The sequence below is a fragment of the Phlebotomus papatasi genome, chromosome 1, assembly GCF_024763615.1.
Source record: "Phlebotomus papatasi isolate M1 chromosome 1, Ppap_2.1, whole genome shotgun sequence".
NCBI classification, from domain to species: Eukaryota; Metazoa; Arthropoda; class Insecta; order Diptera; family Psychodidae; genus Phlebotomus; species Phlebotomus papatasi.
The window spans coordinates 2,860,059-2,882,897 of NC_077222.1; positions in this window are offsets into that span (position 1 = coordinate 2,860,059).

Genomic DNA, 22,839 nt, shown 5'->3' on the forward strand with positions numbered 1-22,839 from the left:
AAATGAATGAATTTTTTCTATGTTTTTAATAGATTTGACTTTGGCTCTTAAAAAAAAAAGAAAAAAAGACAATGAGACATATTGGGATAGCTATTAAGATTTAATATTATAATGGATCAAATTTATCTAAAACGTACTGAAAAAAAATCAGTTGTTCGAAGTTTGAGTCGTCCGAAGGTAGTGCGCTTTCCCCTAGCTGGATGTTGCACAACTCTTTAATATTAAGTCAATAAGTTAAGAATTCATGAGGTTTTTAGGTAATAGGTGTCCATTGAAGTATTTCAACTATAATTATTTATGTATTTATAATTAATAAACAATTAAGAAAAAAAAGGAACTATGACTTAGGCTTAATGAATTGGGAAATTTGGCAGAATTTGCTGAAGGATTCTAAGTTTAATTCTGGGTGGAGACAGGAAGTTTTCCTGACCATGCTCAGGTGGAAATTGGGGAGAAACTATTACTCATTCTGATTATATTATAAACGATTAATTGTAGGTAAATTATGTTCATTTTAATTTTTTTGGTGTGCTATAAATTGAATTGGATGAAACTGAACTTACACCGAGCGACCTTATTAAGAAAATGATAAGAACTAAATTCTGGGGTCTGTTCCAAACATCGAACGTTTTCAATGTCGGACACTTTTCTATCACAATATTCCATAAATATTTCGTTTTTTTTTCACTTTATAGAGGTTATAAATACCAAGAAAATAAAAAAACGACGCCTCAACATACGATATACTGGTAGAATAGGCATTGGAAAATCCAGAATTTTCAAAATGTGTGTCCGATATTGCACATCGAGCAGTGTCTATATTTTTATTCACTTTTTTTTAACAGATCAATTTAGAACAATTGAACGGATTCATCGTTATAGAACACGTAAATTCCATTTTCTGATTTTCCCAATTTCACGATTCTATTTGCACCCACATAGGATTTGGAAGAATGAGCAATTGAGTGGAAAATAAAAATTCCAACTATTTATTAACAAATAACAAAAAATACCATATACCTCAAAATTTTTCCTGAGCTGATATCAATCATTTTCCTAACTGGTTTTTTTCCTCAACCATTTTTCTTCCCATCTCAACTGTGCATTTTTCCGTATCCCCAAACACTACATGAAGGATTTTTCTGCTGAAGAATGTGAAAAGAACAAATTTTTCCTCCATCTCTAAATCATATTTTAACTTCAAACCACCATAAAATGCTTCAAAGATGATATTGCTCTCTATATAGAAAGAATTTCACGTGTTTTCCCGTCAATTTCTTCTTCCAAGAAATAAAAATCTTTTGTCTGGATTTCACATCCTGCAAGGTATCCCCCGTGATAAATGGATATCGGGAAGAAAATGATTGATTGGCAATAAATTTGGGTAGAAAAAACATCTCTTCCCGGGAATATTAATAAAAACCAAACCAAAAAGACATTTTGAGTTATTGCATAAATTGAAAGGTAACTAATACGATACTCCAATAACAAGATGTTTTTGGGGAAGATATTGCTCAGGAAACTGTTTTATTCTTAATGCTCCCCTTGTACAAAACAAAACAAAATCAACTGACTCTTTCCCATCTACTTTCACTCAATTGATAGAAATTACACCTTCATTATTTCCTCATCAATTCTTGTACATTTTCCCTCCGTGTGCACAACAGATAGTAATACCCTTTGATTTGTTGAGATAAAAACACATAGTATATACATAGAACCATAATCAAATAGAAGCCCTAATGGAAATAGAACAAGGAATTGAGTCAAGGAAGATCACGATGGAATGCCTTCGAGTTCATTGATATATGGGGAATTTTTGGGGAAGCTGGGGGGATGAAAATATATATATGCGAGGGGAGGAAAGGCGCCAGTCTGGAGCCTTTTTTTCTCTAAAGGTAGGCGAACACAAGTAACATGTCGAAAAATACATAATATATATTAAATGATTTTGAAAGTACATAAATAGAGCAATCAAAAAACACCTCCCCACAAACTTCAGGCTACACAGGAACAACACCAAAACTACTTATGTTCACTGCCTCTTCAGACATTCTTCCATAGAACCCTTAGAACGATACAGTGGGCTACCAAAGAATCATGATAGCATTTTGTAAATAAGAATGTGGAAATATATTTCTGATTTCCTAACTGTAGACTGTTCCGCGGAAGAATCCACACCACATTGTTTGATGGGGAGTGACAGGAAATGTCACGAAGTGCGCCTCTAGCGGAAATTTGTATCATTAAGATGGCTTGTGCGAAATGCCAGATCGAGCGAGAAGCAGTAGCGTGGGTTCAAGTAAAATTTGTGAATTGGTGAATTAAAATTAGCTTGTTCGAAAGAAAAAGTATTTCATTCAGTAGTATAAAGAATCAAAACACTATTGCTAAGATTTCCTGTCATTTGCGAAGGAAATTGATTGAAATATTACTTGTTTAAAATCTAAAGAAAGAGAAAGTATATTTTTCAAAGCACATGTTATAAAACAGACAGCAAGAGAGCTTTAAGACAAATTTTAGAGGGGTCAACTGATTCATTATTGATAAAGGAACCAAGAAACCTCAGTAAATTCTCAGCACATAACAGAATTATTGCGAACAGGCCATCGAAACTTGGTAGGGAAAGTACTTTCATAGGACCTGAAGCTGTGATAGGAGTACGCAAGGAAACAAAGAATGAAAAATTAAAGAACATTGTTCTTAAGGAACACAAGAAATATTGGGAAAACATAAATGTCTGCAGATCCACAAAGGATCTGATTCAATGGACATTTTTGTGCAATTATTGGAATTTCCTAGGAAATCTACAAGAATTATCGTTGGAATAGTTACACGACATTGACTGAATGCCCATCTATTTAAGATGGGCCTTACCAATAATCCAGAGTGAAGAGACTTTCTGGGAGATTGTCCAGCGATATCTTCGCTTAGACACGTTATATTTGGACAGGACATTACAAACTTTAAGAATTTTCAAGTAACACTATTGAGATGGAATCAGGATAAGGGATTAAACATTTAGGCATGTAGAGCTTACTACCTGCTCGAAATGGCCGCATTCCTTCCTTGGAATCAATCAGAAAATCTACAATCTATAAAATATTCCTATTTATTTTCAAACTAAAATTTTTATATAAATTTGGTCCTTCGACTTGGATATTAATTAAATTACTATCTATATATAAAAGTGTAGCTTAAAAGAATAGAAAGCCCATTTGACAAAGTAAGAGTTATAAAGCATTCGTATCTGCCGGAATATTAAATTCTCCATGTAAATTTGGTAGTTCGAGCTGAACATTAACTGAAATATTATCTGTTAAACGATAACTTAAGGGAAGAGAAATTTTTTTTGATAAAACAAGAGTTACAGAACATTTACATTTGCTTCAAAAATAAATTCTCCAAAATTTTTTGGTCCTTCGAGCCGGATATTAATTGAAATAATATCTGTTTAAAGGTAACTTGAACGTAAAAAAGCACAATTGGCATAACAGGTCCTTCGAGCTGGATATTAAATGCAATATATATTTTTTAAAACAAATCCTCGATAGATATGTAATACTCTAATACGGGTTTCAGACATAAGGCCTAGACATAAGGCTTAACTGCTCTAATTTTTTTAAAACGGGATTGTTAAAGATAAGTGACCTATTAGGTTCTCAAAAAGCAATAAAATTGCTCACTATTTAAGATTTTGAGACCTTCGGGAACTGGGCTAAACCTCTACTCTGAAGATCGCTTAAGCTAACCCTAAAAATTTCTTTAATATTTCCACTTCTAACTCCTACTGTATATTTCTTTCTTCATTGAACGAAAAGAGACACCATCCATTTGGTCTAGGTGATTTGTGAGATGCTCTTTATACCTTTTCACAATTTTCCCCCAAAGAGCGTCCAGGGAGCAAACACACTTCCCAGGAAGAAATTGCAAAAGGGAAGATGCCAAAGAGGCATTTATTGTTGATTTAAGCTCCGGCACAATTTTCTCTCGCATGTAGGAGGGGTAGGAAACGCAAGAAATGAGACGTTGAAGTCAATTTAATGGTTGAAGCTTTTGCTGTCCATTATTTGTTACGTTTTTATCGATGCTTAATGGTTTCTGATACAGGCCGCCCTTACATTTTTCCACCCACTCAACCTTCCAATCACAATGAAAATCCAATTGATACGAAAGTGAAACACGTTGCTCAATCAAAACATCCTCCCTCTACCTCCATTTCCCAAAAGTGGTTTGTTAGAGCACAACCATACAACACAGTTGATAGTAAATTGGGTTATTATCTACAACGGTATAGGCTTCTGGAGGGATGAGTTTTAACCTCTTGGCAGCAGGTGTCACCGAAAGCCAGTCATCATCAACACATTCAACCTTAGTCCCTAACTTAAAGCCCATTGTTAAAATACTAAATATATAGCTCCTGTTGAAATAAATGATAATTCTGACCCATTTTCTCTGCCACATAGAAAATGTCCCCACTCTTTACCTCAGTTAGATTTACTGGGGAAAATTAATTGTTATATGAAACATCCCTTGAACTCTAATATTACTCACGAGGGTTGATTTTAATATTTCAAAATAATGTCATTCTGTGAAAACATGTGATGATTCAACTCTTATGAACTTGTACTGTTTGCACATGACCCTCCTTTTCATCTCTTTAGATTTTGCCTTATAGTGCCCCCCCCCACATACAGCCATTTAACCACCCTCGCATCATTGAGCCAAAAGTGGAAAACTCGCAGATTGAGTAGCTAAAAAATCCCATGAAAATCTCACCAATAGAAAAGTTGGTGGGATTTTTTTTATACTCCACCACTTTGTTTTAAAATCCACTCAAGTGGGTGGAAAATTTTCATTTGTGAGAAGAGGCGTCAAGTTTGGATAAAAAAAAAAACCTAAGAGGAAGAATTGAAATAAATATAGATTATAGGAAAGAGAAATTGTAGATAAATCCATTTTTACGTCCAGCATCTGGATAAATGAGACCAACTTAGCATCGTTTATACGCTTAAAATAAACTGGATTTATTTTTAACGAATAATAGCGGAAGATGGACAGAAAAAACATTTACTATATCCCATTTCCCCTGTTGACTGAAACTGTTCCTGTTTTCGCCGCAACTGTTCCCATTTTCGCCGCGAATGTTCTCAATGAGCCCAAACAGATGTAGATTTTGATTTTTCAATAATGTCTTGGATAAAAGGTAAATGGAACTCTATTTGCACAAAAAGTCGTTGAAGTTCGAAGAATTCAAATTCAATTTCGAATTTTTATAATAAATTTTCGAACAAAGTACGGAAAATTTATCAAATATCACACTAAAAAGCTGGCAAAAGAGTTACTCAGTGATTATGGAGTGATTAAATATTGGAGCAAGAACAGTAAACGTCGTTGTTCTGTTTTTTCCTCACAACAATGTGAAGACCATCATATTTTGACACTTGAGTACTTTGAAATTCGAACAGAATGTAACTTCCGCCACCTTGCGAAAATATTCAGAAGTAAGAAAGTCTCTTTTTTGAATCTTCAAATAGATTTTCGAATTTTTCAAGATCTACTTTTGCACGGAAAGAATACGTCATTGTAGTCTAATGTAACTCCATGCTGTCAAAAACTTTATGTTTGACGTTAAAGAAAATTACTAACAAGCCTTGTCAACCTGGTTACATTTTGAGAGAATATTTGTTACAAATAATTTACTGTAGGAATAAGCCGACGTTAATTGCAATCAACAATAGGGAAATCCGGAAGTCGTCGGGAAGAGACAATCACTCAGGGAAACACATCAACTATCTCCAGAGCTTTCGGCTCGGTCTCCAAGCCTTCATCAGTGGTTAAGTCTTGCAATTTTTCTCTGAGACTCGTTCAGGGTTTTGGTCAGGATTATAACAGGGCATAAGAGGTAACGGGGGCACTATTCTTACACTGTCATTTACAATTTTTGTAATACTTCGCTCAAAGAGAAAATCCTAGCAAGACCCAAGACAAAGAAGATCCGAAAATTATGCCAAGTATTACAAAAATTGTAAAAGACAGTATAAGAATAGTGGCCCCGTTCCTTCTTATGCCCTGTTATAATCCTGACCAAAACTCTGAACGAGTCTCAGAAAAAGATTGCAAGACTTAACCACTGATGAAGGCTTGGAGACCGAGCCGAAAGCTCTGGAGATACAATTTTTGTAATACTTGTACGTACTTTTGTACTACTCTGAAGATACAATTTTTGTTCATGTGTTTCCCTGACTGATTGTCTCTTCCCGACGACTTTCAGATTTCCCTATTGTTGATCAAATAATTTACAAGATCTTGCTCAGTTTTTGAACTTCATATTGATATATCAAATATTCACGTATGTCTTACACAGAAAAAAATATTTTGTAAAATTGTTCGTAAATGTTTATGAATTTCTTTCTTCTTTCTTCCTTTTTCTTCTCATTTCTTCGCGCAGTCCAAGTCCTTTTTCTTTAAGTATTTTTTTCTTTTCTAATAATAAACAAAATTGCAATGTAAAAATAAAAATCTAAAATTAAGCATTTAACATAATATTTTTGTACCGAACTTAACAACGACAACACGAGCCACTTATGTGAGCCTCGGTTTGTCCTGCCACTTCCTCTTCCTTCCCTACTTTAAGTGAGATTTTGAACGCATTGTTATATGAATTATTTTTTAATATTATTATATCTAGGGTAAGTGTGCCAAATTCCGGCCAGCTTGCAATTTCGGCCACCTTTTTTGTTCCTCGAATTTCCATGAACTTTTAGATTTTACGTACTCTAGAGATTATACAATGCAAAAGAATAACAAAAATGTAGCTTCGACAAACGAGATGACGTGAAAAAGATATTGGAAGAATTCCCGAAGGGCAAGGAACTATGAGAATGAAGGTGGCCGAAATAGGGCACCAAAGCTATGTCTATTTTTATTAATTTTAAAATCTATTAAGAATGATTTTAAAGTAAATAAAGACGGTAAACTCTTTACAAAGTTCCAAGCAACACTTTTACAAAAGAAAGAATAAAAAAGATCAATTTGTATTTAAAATATTACATTTCAAACTTGAGACTTTGACGCTTGCATGCAACTATGCCGAAATTTGGCACATTTACCCTATATAATGTATTTTTGGCTTATATGGTCTGAGAACCAAGATTTCTCCCGTTTACTTGAGGAGACCGGTTGTGAAGTCGCTCGGCAGCCACATTTTTGAGATTGATGAAGGAAATAAATATATTATTAATATTTATATTGAGGACTTACGAAATGCTCAAAAATCATATAATCCATAAACAAGTTCGTAAAATTTTGCACTTTTTTCACAAACATTGTTCGTAAAATGAACATTTGACGAGCATTTTTTGTACTTTTACAAACATTTGTTCGTAAATGTTCATAAATATATAAAAAAAATCGTAAAATTTTGTCATTTCGTAAATTTTTGCTAGACAAACAAATGACAAAATTTAAGATTTTTTTGTATGTTTACGAACATTTACGTACAAACGTTTGTAAAACTGGAAACTTTTACGAACTTGTTTGTAGGTTGTATGATATACGAGCATTTTGTGAGTTTCTAAAGCAAACATTTACGAACAATTTTACAAAATATTTTTTCTGTGTATTCGTTATTGTAAGTATCAACAAATAATCAGTGGAAGACCACACTGCCACGCGGCCATTGCCGTCTTTTAGTTGTTCCCTGTCTCCGGGACAAACTTAAAACGGTATTATCGTATCAATTCAAATATGACGCCGTTCAAGTTTAAGTGTTATGGCAGGGGATTCTCGACATTTCATTTTTCCATACTCTGATAAAAATCGCTCAAAAAAGTTTTGTAAAATCTCGTTGCCCCATATAGAAAAGTAACGAGATGTTTGGCTACCCCTGTCGCCATACGGATTTTTGTAAAATATTTTCATTTTCAACAAGATATCTTGTTGATACCGGATACTGCACATATTTTACTAATAATATACAAAATCTTGTAAAAGTTTTGTCAGTATTCTTTTTTTTTATTCACCAAAAACTGACGATTTTGTAGTCGAAAATGTTCTCTAAAGTCTTATTTAACCATTTCCTGCAGACAGCATACCGGCGTATAATTGCTACATATAACAAAAAGCATGAAAATCGTGATTATTATATCCACCAAATTGATAAACTATTTCAAAGAAAATATTTCAAGACCATTTTGAGAGAAAGAGATAAAAATGAAAGAGAAAACGATATATTTTGTGACGCCATCTACCGAGAAATTCCCATAAAAACCAGATTTTGAGAAAACTTTTACAAGAATTTTGTTAATTAATTTTGGTGGGTTCGGTTTTAACAAGAAATCTTGTTGAAAATGAAAAGATTTTACGAGAATCCCTATGGCGACAGGGGTAGCCAAACATCTTGTTACTTTTCCATATAACTTGACTTATTTTACAAATTTTTTACGAGATTATTTACGAGATATTTTTCTCAGAGTACGTTTTTGCAATAGAGGCACTGAAGAGTAATGGCAAGTTTTTTCCCAAAGAGAATTGACTTATCAGTCTGATATATTTCGAAATCGTGCATTAAAAGCTATCTAAAAATACATATTTTATAATGTTTGCCGAAATAATACAACAAACAACGAGCAAATTTGTTTAAGTCGCAGTGCAATAGCAGAAAAATTTTTACAAGGAAAAGTGAGCAATATCTTCACATTTTATTGGGCTTGATGGGCCCCTGGTTATGGACTACAATGTAATCCAAGAACGTTTTCGATCTGAGTCAATTTAGCGTATAAACGTAGTCTTATGAAGAAAATTCTTTTTCCCACACTGTATCTCCACCAAAGAGCTCTTCCCAGAGTTTTATGTAGAATCCTTGTGAGAGTATGAAGCTTAATCTCACCAAAGTGCAGAATAATGTAACATAAACGAAAGTAAGGGAATTTTATTGTAAACGGGAATGATTGTGTTGTCACACCAGCTGAATATCTTCAAGTTGGACCAAAAACCATTTCCCTAAGAGAGAAAGGTTGAATGAATTGCGAGTGAGTCAGTAAAAAGGCAAATGACTAATCGGATTGTGATGGGATTTCACGTGCTTATCTGATAACAGGGTGCTTCCTGCGCAAAATGTACTATCCTCACCCACCTTAACCACCCCTCCACCAACTAATTAATTATTCTACGTCTAATTAATTTGAGATCATTTGTGGATTTAATTTAACATCCCATCAGCATAAATGTGGGGTGATTTTTTGCCATTGATATTTTGGAGAAGCATCGGTAACCACTAGCCAGCACACAGGGAATAAAAGGGCATAAATTCTTTCTGGTGCTAAATATATTGACACACCCGATGACCTTTTTCTCAAGCAAACATAACTCGTATGTGTCGTTCAAATCGAGAGCTTTTCTTAATTAAAACAATCTGATGGCATTCACCAAACAGCAAAGAAAAAGCATCAAGAGAAGAGGATTGAGACAAATGGAAAGGATGAGGAGATAATAAAGTCTCTGTGCTAAGAAGAACTCATTTAGAATGCCTCAAACTCGGAAACATCAGAACCAATGCGGGAGTAAATTGAGAGACACACCTCAGGAGATATTCTCTTCCTTTACACTTGAGAGAAAGAGATTTGGAAATTATGGGTAGAAAAAGGTGTTAAATATATACCTTTGGGGTTGGATTTATACAAAAAACAAGAGGAAAGTAGTAAAATTAACACCAATTTGGGATAGTCAACAGAGGTGATTTAGTGAAGACATTAAAAAAAAACTGTTCTAGATACACTTACGATTTAAGCCGAGAGGCGACTTAACATAATTATAGTCAAAACAATGATTTGACTAAATTCCCATCAGTTTCCTACTAACTAAGCCGTTTCTCGGCTTAATCCGAGAGACAGATTAGTCAGAAGCTAATGGAAATGTAATCTTATCATTATTTTGATTGTAATTATGTTAAGCTGTCTCTCGGCTTAAATTGTAAATGTGCTAGAGCATAAAAGAAACTTTCTTATTTTTCAAGATCAAAGATTAAAAAGGCTCTAGAAAACGTATTTCTCAACCGAACGGGTCCATTTTTGGGCTTTTTAAAAAGGTTTTGGAATTTCTGATGAGTCAGAACCGATTCCAATCGGTTGTAAACCGGTTATGAACCGATAACTAAGTTTTATCCGAAATTCATCAAAGTCACTAGTTCGAACATTAAGCACGGGTCGTTTTGTCACCCCTTTTCAATTAAATTAGGTGTGACTCTTTAATAATAACACCTTATTTTCTGTGATTTTTATTAAGAATTTGGTATAAAAAACAAATCCCGATTTATGCATAATTTACAAACAATTTTTTCTCAGTGTACACATTCTTATGTACATCTCTATCACCCAATCCACCTTTCATGTCCCTCGAGAGGAGCAATTTCTTTGCTTAGACAGTTGTCTTGTAATAATCTTCTTACATATATTTACCTAAACAAATTGGATGGATTTTATGGAGACCAAATTGCCGTATACGCTTAAGGTTTACTCCGACAACGTGTATACTTAAGATTTCATGGCAGAAAAGGAGGCTCTCCCTTTCTACATCATACCCAACTACATCACTTCTTCTTTGGTGCCACGAATCCAAAAGGCATAAAATGAAAGCCTCAGGACAATTTGTATATTCATCGACTCCTTTCCCAATTTTCCCTCCATCTCCTCGCCCGGAGATGAATGATAATATCACAATGATGAGGAAGTTGACTAAATTTGAAGAATCAACATCAAATTCCCTCCTGCCGCCCTCACTTAAAAATCTAATACACTCCACCAGCTCAGAATTATCAAATATTCAACCTATTCCAACAATGCGACTCACTTGAAAATTTAACACCACCAGGATGATCACTAGCATAATAAGAATCATTAGCAAGGCGTCAAAAGAGACTGTGATGGTAGTGAAAAGTGTCTTATTTAACTCTTGAACACGTGAATTACTTTGAAGGAATTCTTGATTATAATATCCCACTTGCAAATTAAGCAATTTCTTCGAGAGGGGGTAGTGGAAGATACTGAACATAATGCTATGTTTATGTTGTGCATGTGTCTATGGGTATGTCACCTTTAGATGTGACATGTCAACAGTTTCGGCAGAAATTAAAACAGTTACGGTGAAAATGGGAACAATCGCGGCGACAGTAAGAACAGTCGCGGCGAAATGGGAACATTTGCGGCGAAAATGAGAACTGTTGCCGCGAAAATTGAAAGAGAATCAAATGAAATGAACATTAAACACAGAATTAAAACAAAAAATAATGAATTGTAACACATTTTCTCCAAGAATTGTAAATCGGAATAGTTGCGGCGAAAATGAGAACTGTCGCAATGAAAATGAGAATAGTTGCGACGAAAATAGAAACAGAATCAAATGAAATAAATATCAAACACAGAATTAATTAAAAAAAAATTAATGCATGGTATTACATCTACCCCAAGAATTGTAAATAAGAACAGTAGCGGCGAAAACAGTAGCAGACGCAGCGAAAATGAGAATAGTTGCAGCGAAAATAGGAACAGGACCAAATTAAATAAATAAATATCAAACAGAAAATTAAAACAAACATTATTGCAGTGTATCACATTTTCTCCAAGAATTGTAAATGGGAATAGCTGTGGCGAAAATACGAACAGTCGTGATGAAAATGAGAGCAGTCACGGCGAAAATAGAAACAGAATCAAATGAAATAAATATCAAACACAGAACTACATAAAAAAATAATGCATGGTAATACATCTACCCCAAGAATTGTAAATGAGAACAGTAGCGGCGAAAACAGGAACAGTAACAGCGAAAATGAGAACAGTTGCGTCGAGTATAGAAACGGAATCAAATGAAATAAATATCAAATAAAGAATTAAAACAAAAATTATTGCATTGTATCACATTTTCTCCAGGAATTGTAAATGGGAATAGCTGTGGCGAAAATAAGAACAGTCGCAGTGAAAATGAGAAAGTTGCGACGAAAATATAAACAAAATCTAATGAAATAAATATCAAACACATAACTACATAAAAAAATAATGCATGATATTACATCTACCCCAAGAATTGTAAATGAGAACAGTAGCGGCGAAAACAGGAACAGTAACAGCGAAAATGAGAATAGTTGCGGCGAAAATAGAAACAGGACCAAATGAAATAATTATCAAACAGAGAATTAAAACAAAATTATTCCATTGTATCACATTTTCTCCAAGAATTGTAAATCGGAGTAGCCGCGGCGAAAATGACATCAGTCGCGGCGAAAATGAGAACAGTTGCGGCGAAAATAGAAAGAGAATCAAATGAAAAAAATATTTTTCACAGAATTACAACAAATATTATTGCATTGTATCACATTTTCCCCAAGAATTGTAAATGAGAATAGTAGCTGCGAAAACAGGAACAGTCGCGGCGAAAATGAGAACAGTTGCGGCGAAGATAGAAACAGAATCAAATGAAATAAATATCAAACAAAGAATTAAAACAAAAATTAATGCATTTTGTATCACATTTTCCCTAAGAATTGTCCTGTAATAAATTCAACCCATATAAAGGCATTCACGTGTACTTTTCTAACAATGCCAACTTCCTCCCAAAAACATATGGAATATTCTGTTGTCTAACATCCCCCAATGTTTTTTCATCCCAAGATGAACTCTTGTGTGGCACAGGTGCTCTATTCTGCACATTCAATTCAACTGAAGAACTTCATTTTGTGCTTTCCCTCCACCTCACGAATCTGCCAACATCTTGCTGAAACACTCAAAATGCTACCATACATATGTGAAGTCCTCCTCCTCCATCTATATGGCTCCCAAAAACTCGCATCTCACGTGACTAACCCCGTCAAATGGGAAAATTTCAATTGGAATCCTCTCCCTGTGGCCAAAAAGGAGGCGGAAATTGAACTTGAGCCACTTGATTGTCTCCCAACCAAAAGGAAGAAGAACACATTCCCTGGCACCAAGAACGATGTTTTAATCAAACAAAGAAAAGACTAATCCAATTCCCGAAGAATCTCGCGACTCGGAAGCAATTAAAATGCAAATAGCAAGGTCTACAACAGCGAAAATGTCTCAAACTTTGCACTCCTTTATTGAAAAGGCTGTGCCTGGATGAAGAATCTTGTCTTGAAATAGTTTTACAACCATTCCCACCCAAAAGTCTTGCCTGCCTTTCTTTTTCTTCCTTTTTTGGGGGAAGTGGAATGGTAAAACCAAGTGGAAAATCCTTCTTAAACAATGTTGAACTGTGAACATTTGACTCTATTTAACTGTCTCCAGCAACCACCTGAACTCAACATCTCTCAATTTTAAGTTATTCACCCAGAGAAGATAAAGAGAAGCACAACAATTCCCCCCATATAGTCTCCTCTCTACCTCCCCACAAAATTTGAATTTTCTTTCTGTGTCTCCAACAACTTTTGGATTTTGCTTCAGTGAATTCCACATTCAATGCACATCCGCAGGAAAAGTCCTGAAGAAGGTGTAGGATGAAAAATTCATACCCACCTTCCGAGAGATGGACGTTATTTTGCTCCCTGTTTGAGATTTGACCGATTTGACTTGCTAACCCTATAGGAAATTTCCTTGGAAAATCCTATGGAGTTCCTATGGAAAATTCCACTGATTTCCTAAGATATTTTTCAAGAAAAATTGGATGGATGGTTTGAGGAACTTTGTTTGGAGCTGGTTTGGAGCAGAGGGCGCACTGAGTAACATTATAACCTTATAATGACGTTATTATTACTTAACTACTAACCTCTACGAGCTAGGTTAGCAGAATTACTACTAGGAGGATTACGTTATTAATAATAACAGAATCAAATGAAATGAATATCAAACACAAAATTAAAACAAAAATTAATGCATTGTATCACATTGTCCCCAAGAATTGTAAATGGGAATAGCCGCGGTGAAAATTTGAACAATCGCGGCGAAAATAAGAATAGTCACGGCGAAAATAGAAACAGAATCAAATTGAATGAATATCAAACACAGAATTAAAACAAAAATTGATGCATTGTATCACATTTTCTCCAAGAATTTCAAATGGAAATAGCCGCGGCGAAAATTGGAACAGTCGCGATGAAAATGAGAATAGTTGCGGCGAAAAAAGAAACAGGACCAAATGAAATAAATATCAAACAAAGAATTAAAACAAAAATGAATGCATTTTGTATCACATTTTCCCTAAGTTGCGGCAAATCAAGCAAATGATTAATTGTGATTACCTAAAATTTGCGTAACTGTGACGTAACAAAAAGAGGTAGTTACTCGAAATTTACGTTGTTTTGACCTCATTATTACCAAACGATCCATATGCTACACTTTCCAAATTTTAATAATGTGTTTCTGGAAAAATAGGTGAGCATATTGAAAATCTCAGTCTACGATAATAATTTGCACGCATTGGTCCTTTAAACAATGCGATTTTTTTTTTATTTTTAAAGAGTTGGGGGGAATGATAACTTTTCGACACTATCGAATCGATAGTATCGATAAATCTATATCTGTTAGATTAAGTGAATGTCGATTTTTTACGCATTGTTGGGCCATTCATTGTGACATTCTTAAAAGAATGAGATTGTTGATAAACATCTATTCTATATTAGTTACAGAAAAACCTACTATCATTTAAATTTCTCAGTATCGACAGTCGATAGTATCGAAAACAACTTATCATGTCAACCCTGGTTCGTTATTTTTCATCTCAGCTCAGAAAGTTTTATGATTACTTATCTTATGGCTCAAGGCCTTTGCACAGTCGGAGAAATTTTTCGTGAACAATTGCATTTTTAACAGAATTTTGACATTTCCACCTACAGAAATGTAAACGATTTCTTCAAAAATTTTGGAAGTAAGTTGCTCTCAATGTGTAGTGACCTTAAGAAATGGCGAAACAAATTCAGTCTATTTAGATCGGTCCAGTCATAACTCTAACCAAACAAACAACTGACTAGTACAATGATCCTACCAGATCTCACGTATTCGTCTGAAACATAGGTCCTTAACAAACAGATTTGCAAAACCCATGGGCGGGTTTTAAAGAAGGGTTCTACAACGGATTTTTGGTTCCGTGTGAGAGGAGGGACGATTCTGAAACCTATATGATCGTGAGGTGTATGAACGTTACCGAAAAATAACTGTGGTCAAAATGGTTCGCAAAGATGGAAAGACGACACATTGAAGCGTCAAAAGCTTTGGATTTTTTTTGTATTACTGTCCTGAAAGGGAGTTCATCTCCTTGACTTTCTCATGCTATTGCTTCCGTCAGTAATCTACCAAAAATTTCCTATTATCATTAAAAATATGCTGATGTTTTGAAAGATTCCGTCCGAATTTTGTGAAGAAATGCCCCCATTTCTAGAACGTTATGAAGATTTTCGCTACTACTCAATCGTTACCTAAATGTGACGGCATTTTGACCTCATTTTTACCAACACCTCATGCCCTGATGTATTGAAAGATTTTATTGGAATTTTCCACAGAAATATCCTCATTTCTAACACATGGACGTTTTTGCTATGGGGGAATCCTTCGAATTTTGCCACCCTTCTTACAACAATATAAAAGAAGACGTCTTTCCTCTGATTTTCTTTTTCAATCCAAAGGCATTGGTCAGTGATTCCGAGTTTGGTCGTCACTTTTTTTCTGGTTCAATTTCCTTCCGTTTTCCGACCGAAACTTTTCCATTTGTGTCTCCCATCAATTTTCATTCTATCCCTCCCCATTGAATATCTCCCACAGATAAATAACATAGCATATGAATCCAAATATAGCCCAAAGCCATTCTCATTACCATGTCCTTCATTTCCTCCAAATCTCAAAAGTCCTGATTTCAATTTTAATTGATTTTTTTGCTAACTCTTCACCTTTCCTCCTGCACTAAAAGGAATATCCCCACGTGGATTGGGGGGAAAAGTGTTGTTTCTTTACCTACCCCACAATGATAAATATTTGGTTTTTTCCAAAAACCTTGTTCTATTGCCTGTTTGCGACCATGAGTAAATTGAGGAAAAATTTTCTCTGCGAGAATCGGAAAAATAATGGTGAAATAACAATAATAATGGAATTCGACTCACGAATTCATCTCCAAGCTCAGGGGAATTTTTCTTGATGCTTCTGGGACATTTTAACCACAAAAAACCCCTCCCACTAGAAATCTCTTGCCACCAGAAACTGGACAATATTTCAAGCATGACGAACTCAGTGTTGCGACTATGTACACAATTTAGGGATTTTTCATGCCCTCGAGGAGCTTCAACTCCTGAGCTATCCTACATATATCTATATACTTTTTCTTACCCGATTTCTTCCCTGCAATTGAGAGAATTTTCCGCCACATTTCACCATCCAGACTGTCACGTTCTTTTGCTTGTCCTTCTGCTGCAATTATGTGAAGATTTCATAAACTCTCTACCACTTTTCACCCCAACCCCCTTGATTCTAGGACATGTGTGTGTGTGCTTCTTTGAGGAAATACTTTTCACAATCCTCTTCAACTCTGATGAAGAAACACCGTCGTCATTCACTTCTTCAATCCATCCCCCGAGAAATCCTGCTCCAGAAGCTCCCTTTGAACATCACCAACAGTGCAGCATTTCCTCCTTCGAAGGAGATTCCCAAGAATGCCACATACAATCATTATTAGCTTCTGCTGCAGGCTCAAGGAGGAAATATCTCAAGTGTTTGATAAATTTGAAAAAAAAAGACTTCTGTGTTTGTGATAGTTAATATTGGAGGCAATTGTTAAGGGGAAAATGTCTTTTTAAAGAAGAGGCATCCGGCTGCAATTAAAAAGTGGAACACGGAAGTTCTCAGTGGCCCTAATGCCGAGAACCGTATCAAAAAGTATTGAAAACGAAGCTGTGTTTGTGCACCAACCAGTAGACGATCGATTCAGAATGGGAAGTTGTAAAAGAAGCATCAGGTTTGACGATGGTATGGTCGCATTTGATAGGGAAACTAATGCTCGCAAACGTACTCTCAGTATAGAATCACCAGGACAAAATCGGAGGAATGCAAGGAAACGCAGAGACTAATGAGGAAATAAAGAAAGCCTTGGAAGACAGAGACACTACACCAGATTTAAGAGGTGATAGCCCTTTATCGGGCTGTGTAGGGTCAGTGACGGGACTACCAACCACAGGCGTCTTTGCGCAAAGAATCAGTCAGGAAACACCCTAGAACAGACAGAGGATATGCTAAGATCAGAGAATTTCTTAAAAAGTGTCCTCAATGCAGCATAATCACCATCGAGGAAAATCGCGGAAGGAGGGTGGCACTGACAACCGAGAGGAAGAGGGTCCGGACTGGATAGAGGTTGCTACAGCCAGTCAAAACTTAAAAAAAAAACCATTACTCCTGGCGAGGATCCTCCCAGTAAAACTAGTTAAATATGGAGGAGGAGCTGTGCAACCGCATTTACGGCCATATGCGTAACGTCTAACAGTCAAAGACGATGCATAGCGACTAAAACGTAGCCACAGTTGTCCCAGTATACAAGAAAGGGTGCAGACTGGATTGCAACTATAACAGGATGATTGTTCTTCTGGATTCTGTGTATAAAGTTCTGTTGAAGGCTATAACCGTACGCAGGGGAAGCGATCGGATAGTACCTGTCGGGATTTCAACCTGGGAGATCCATAACAGACCAGCTGTTTAATGTGCGCCAAGTGCTAGAAAAGTACTGGGAACACAGAATCACTGTACATCAGTTACTTTTTTGACAAGCTTATGATACAATCTACAGTGATGGCCTATTGCTGGGGAAGCTCTCTATTTATTCAGAACTCACGAGGCTGCGGCTGGTGAGAATAACGATTTCTCAGTTGCAGTGCCAATTGAAAGTGACAAGTGTTAGGACTAGGAACAACCAACCACCATGCATTGTCTATGTCGTTGCAAATTTTTGCAATTGTGATTGATATCTGTCATGGGTCGTAGTGCGGTAGCCGGGAAGGATATATTTGTCAACGTAACCCCTAATACGGATAAATGGGACGCAAAATCAATCAGAAGGAGACAAAGTACCTGGTAGCTGGTCCCGTAGCGCCAAGATACCAGCAGAACCAGAATCTCACGATCGATTCGTGGAACTTTGAGGCCGTCAAAAGTTCCATATACCTCGAATTCATGGTGATCCCATTGTCACTTATGATTGCAGTAGAACTGTTGGGCCTAGAGGACACTCTTCTAAGCCAACGGCACCAATCACTGTTCAGCTGAGGTGTCTTTGAGGGGTGCTATAACGACGGCTAACCTCAAGTCAAGATATCGCTATACTTCCGCTAGATGGGGTTGTGAGTACTCGACGAGTTATTCCGAAGGCACAATCGAATCGACTCCTAAGTCGGTCTTCACCAGTGAAGCGAGAAGGACGCCAGATTCGTGGCCTTCTTGGAATGGAAAATGGGCTCAATTTCCGGGAGGCTAGCGATGAAAGGTGCTCCAGCATGTTGTGGTGTGGGGCCTGCAGCATTCGTTTTACATGGTTTAGAGGTAGTATCAAACCAATGACCCAAGTTTAAGAGCTAATCGCTACTGACCTCCAAGAGGAAAATACTGTGATGGATCTTTGGTCCAGTGAGGGAATCAGTTAATTAAGGTTATCGTATACGGACGAACCGTGAGCTAGAAGTCCTCTATGAGAAATAACTCATTATGCCCACTATTAGAGCACACAAAATCAGCTGACGGGGACATATCCACCGAATTCCAACTCAAAGAATGCCTAGAAAGCTACTAAACAGTGAGCCTGAAAGGACAAGGATGAGAGGACGCCCTAGAAAACGATGGAAGGAAGTAGAGGACAGAGTCATTAAACAGCAGGGGGTTCTGATGTAGTGGAAGGAGCTGACGGAGAGTCGCCAGGACTCGAAGAGATTAATGCGAGAGGCCCGGTGTCTTCAAGAAACGTCGAAGCCACGTAACCAATAAGGACTGCAGACCTAAGGTTTAGCCGTATGGCTCAACTTCCCTAATTTCTTATCAATCAAGTTTTCTTGGAAAATTATCACTAAAGATTATGGACAATATGGGCAAACCACTGAAATTTGTTACTATTTTGAATTTTGAGATCACTAGGAACTGGGCTAAGCCTTAGGTCTGAAGCCGGCATAAGTCAGTGGAACTGAGTCACGTAACTAAGAAAGTGCGGCACCTTTAAAAGTGAGCACGTTTGAAAGTGGGGCACCTTTGAAATTGGATTTTTTCATCTATTTTTAAATAAAATTGAACCTTAAAGAGATATAATTTAGGTGCACAGATTGAGAAGTTAAATTACATTAAGGCACTGAAACCTGGTGACCCCGATAATGATAAGACGACGGCAGACGTAACCTAGTTACAGATCGGAAATAAAGTATCTCAGTATCTATCTCAGTATATGGCTCAGTTCCACTTAAACATAAACACACAAACAAATACAACTCCAGACGCGTTTAAATATTATTAAACACTTCGTCTATGATACGTCCCCCTTTGTTGATATTGCCATCCTAACTTTCCCCATCCACTTAGATCCCATTGAGCTTTCCTGTAGCATCCGCCTCATCCCAAATGGACAGTGTGGATGGTAAAAGTGCGATTTATTATTAAATTTCGTTTACCTTTTCACTTCTTCAGTAGATATTATTAGTGGTTGGTGTTGAGAGGATGATACATTTTTACGATATAAAAGCACTCCCAAGTCCTGTCTCACGACGAGAGTAAACATCATTTCTCGATGAAAATCCCCTCTTCCCATATCTTTTCAATAGTAATTCCCCAGGAAAAACTTTTCTCCACACGTTTTCCCATCAATACTGAGGTGTTTTTGTGGTGGAAAAAGTGACGATTCAATTGGTCTCTCGAGATTGCCAAAGTTATTTCCACCACATAATTGGTTTTTCATCCATCCCAGGAATTTTCAACAATGCAATTACACATCAATGAAAAGGACATTATTGCACAATTTCCGATGTGTAATTTACTCGTGAAGAGTGCCAAACACGTCATAGAATTTTCCACCCACCTCCCCACGCTTTCCCCGTGACTTTTTTTATGCTCTACCATTCTCGCAATATTTTTCTGTTCAAGACATATCATGATTAAAAACACCGGAGGCCGCTTTAATATTAAAAACCACCACGGAACAGCCAGAGTAAAAAGCATCAGCAGAGAAGCTCATTGAGAAGATATGAAAAAAAATCGAGCATTTTTTCGCACTCAATAGAAAATAAAAAAAAAAGAAAAATGAAAAAAAAAGCAATTGAAGAAATTTTCACGGTTTCATGATCATCATTTGAAGGCAGAAGCAACGTGAAGAAGCGCTCAAGAAAAAAAATAGAACGTGTGGCAAATGACACCTAAATGACATTTAATTTTCACCTCTCTTTGTCTCACCCTCCTCTTTTCTTATTGTATTTTTCATTGTCAATTTCCATCTCTTCGATTTTACTTCGAGCACAGTCACGAAAAAAATAGGGAAGGTGCTGAGATTATTTATTGTCTTCATTCAAATAACTTCTATTTATCATTTTAATTCTGAGACTAAAAATTATAAGAAACGCATTTTGAATTGCAACACTCGACTAGTTGCCAAATTAGGTAATTATAACGTCGTTCTCACGAAATTAAAATGACTTCGGCTGCCTCTTAAAGCTGTAACCATGTTATTATTACGTTATTTTTACTATAAACTGTTACATTACAATTAACAAAAAATAACGTCAGTTTCTTGAGGTAAGATTAACGTCACTTTTAGACGTAAGTTTTTTACAATTGCAATTCCACTTGCAATTTTATTGTAATAATTACCTTACTGTGACGTGAAGGTTCTCAGGTATTTTGAAAATATGACGTGGGGGTGTCCTAATGATTACCGTAATTATATGGTAAAAATAATTTTATGCTGACTTTATTTTGCTATTTGGGCTTGTCTGAATTTTTGGATTTGATAGGTCGAAATAGATAGATAGATAATTTATTTCATCAACAATGTCTTAATAGCGCGTTACAGTAAGATTTTTGTGAGATGTTTATGACTTTACGCCCACCGCCGTCTTAGCGTTGGTGCCCAACCTCCAGAGCAAAGCGGTGGAAAAAAGTCTTTCGTAGATTGTATATGCCATGGTAAATTATTCATCAAATATACGATAAAAAACACCTTGTAACAAAATCTTCTCATATAAAATCGTAAAGAAAAAGAAACAGGAAAAACACTGACTAAAAATTTAAACTCCCTTTTAGCAAATTTCGTCAAAAATCGTTTTTATTTTTGTCAGAATTTTGACGTTTCTACTCATAGTACTGCAGGCAATTTCCTTCAAAAAAGCAATTTTTGACGAAAAGTGTTCTCAATCTGTAGAGGCCTATACAAAGTAGAAGCATTCTACAAAGCTTTTACAAGATATCAAGAATTTCCCAAAAGTATTTAACCTAAGTTCCTGACGAGGAAATAACGTAAAATTTACGTCAGGAAAGTTACCTTACGTTGAAAATAATCTTTATAAAGTTAAAATTACTTTTTCCTTAAGCCAATTTTCTAATTTGATAACAAAATGTTTGTAGGGTAAAACTGTTTCATGTCTGATTTTGCTACTTGGGGATGAATCAGAAATTATTTTCTTTCTTAAAAAAAATTGCTCTTTTCGCATTTGCAAGAAAGTAAGTGAAATTCTAGCTTTGATTCGTAGAAATTCATCCCAGAGGTGATTTCCCTTTGCTGAATACCAAAATAAAAAGTTCAAGAGAGACTTGAGGGAAAAATTGAAAAGAATATCCATTCAAGTTGATTTGATTTGACCACAAGTTACTTTTATAGGCAAAGAAGACGACACACCAAAGATACTCCAAATGTGGCAAGGAAAATAGCAAAAATATCCCATCGAGGGAATAGGAAAAGGTGGAAAAACAGAAACGAAGGGATGATACACAAGGAGAAAATTCAAAGTGGATCCCATGGGAAACCTGTCGTTGTGATTGAAATATACTTCAAGAGAGAATTGACCTCTCTTCTTAGTAGCTCCTTTTTGGTAGTAAAATTAGGGTTTCCCTTTTTCTCTTGAAAAATTTTTATCGTTCAACCTTTACCATCACTTTTTTTTGTTGTTTTCCCAACTCAAACCAATTTCTTTTTACTGTCGCATCCCCCCATTGAGTGCCAGCCTCCTCCCCTCAACTTCCTTTTTGGAATTTTATCTCTACGCGATTTTTTTTGTCCTTTTTCCTGACAGTTGTAAAAAGAAAACTGTATATATGAGATTTTTCCTGAGTGTGTTCTGTACCAGTGAACTTGCAGAGGATGCTGAAAAATGGGATGCATCCTTTGTCTTCACGTCCATCGATGCCACAAACAAAACTTTGCAATTAGTTTTGTGTATTTGTCATCTTTTCCACATGCAGCTCTTCTCAATCATTTTTCCCGCAGTTGCACTTCTCATGCAAATTTTCCATGCATCTTTTACCCAGGATTTTACCATGCCCCCGTGAAAACAGAGAGAAAACTTTTGTAATGAAACAATGAAGCCAGCAGAGAGACATGTAAATAAATGAGGAAGAAACACTGAATAAATTGATTCAGTCTTTTTGACATGAGAACGATTCATTTCAGGACTTTCACGAGCATCCCCTGACTTTGCAAACACTCACGCAATCAAGGAGGAAGTATCTTATTAGGCAAATTATAATATTTTCCATCTGATTTCGAGCAATCGCCTAGGAATATGGTATCACTTCGCCAAGAGAAAGGATATTCGAAGATCAGTTTGAGAAGTTCTCGTTTCGTCAACACGGTGGCTCAAGTGGCTCTTGTTCGAATTTCGAAGTCTAAAAAATTTTCTTT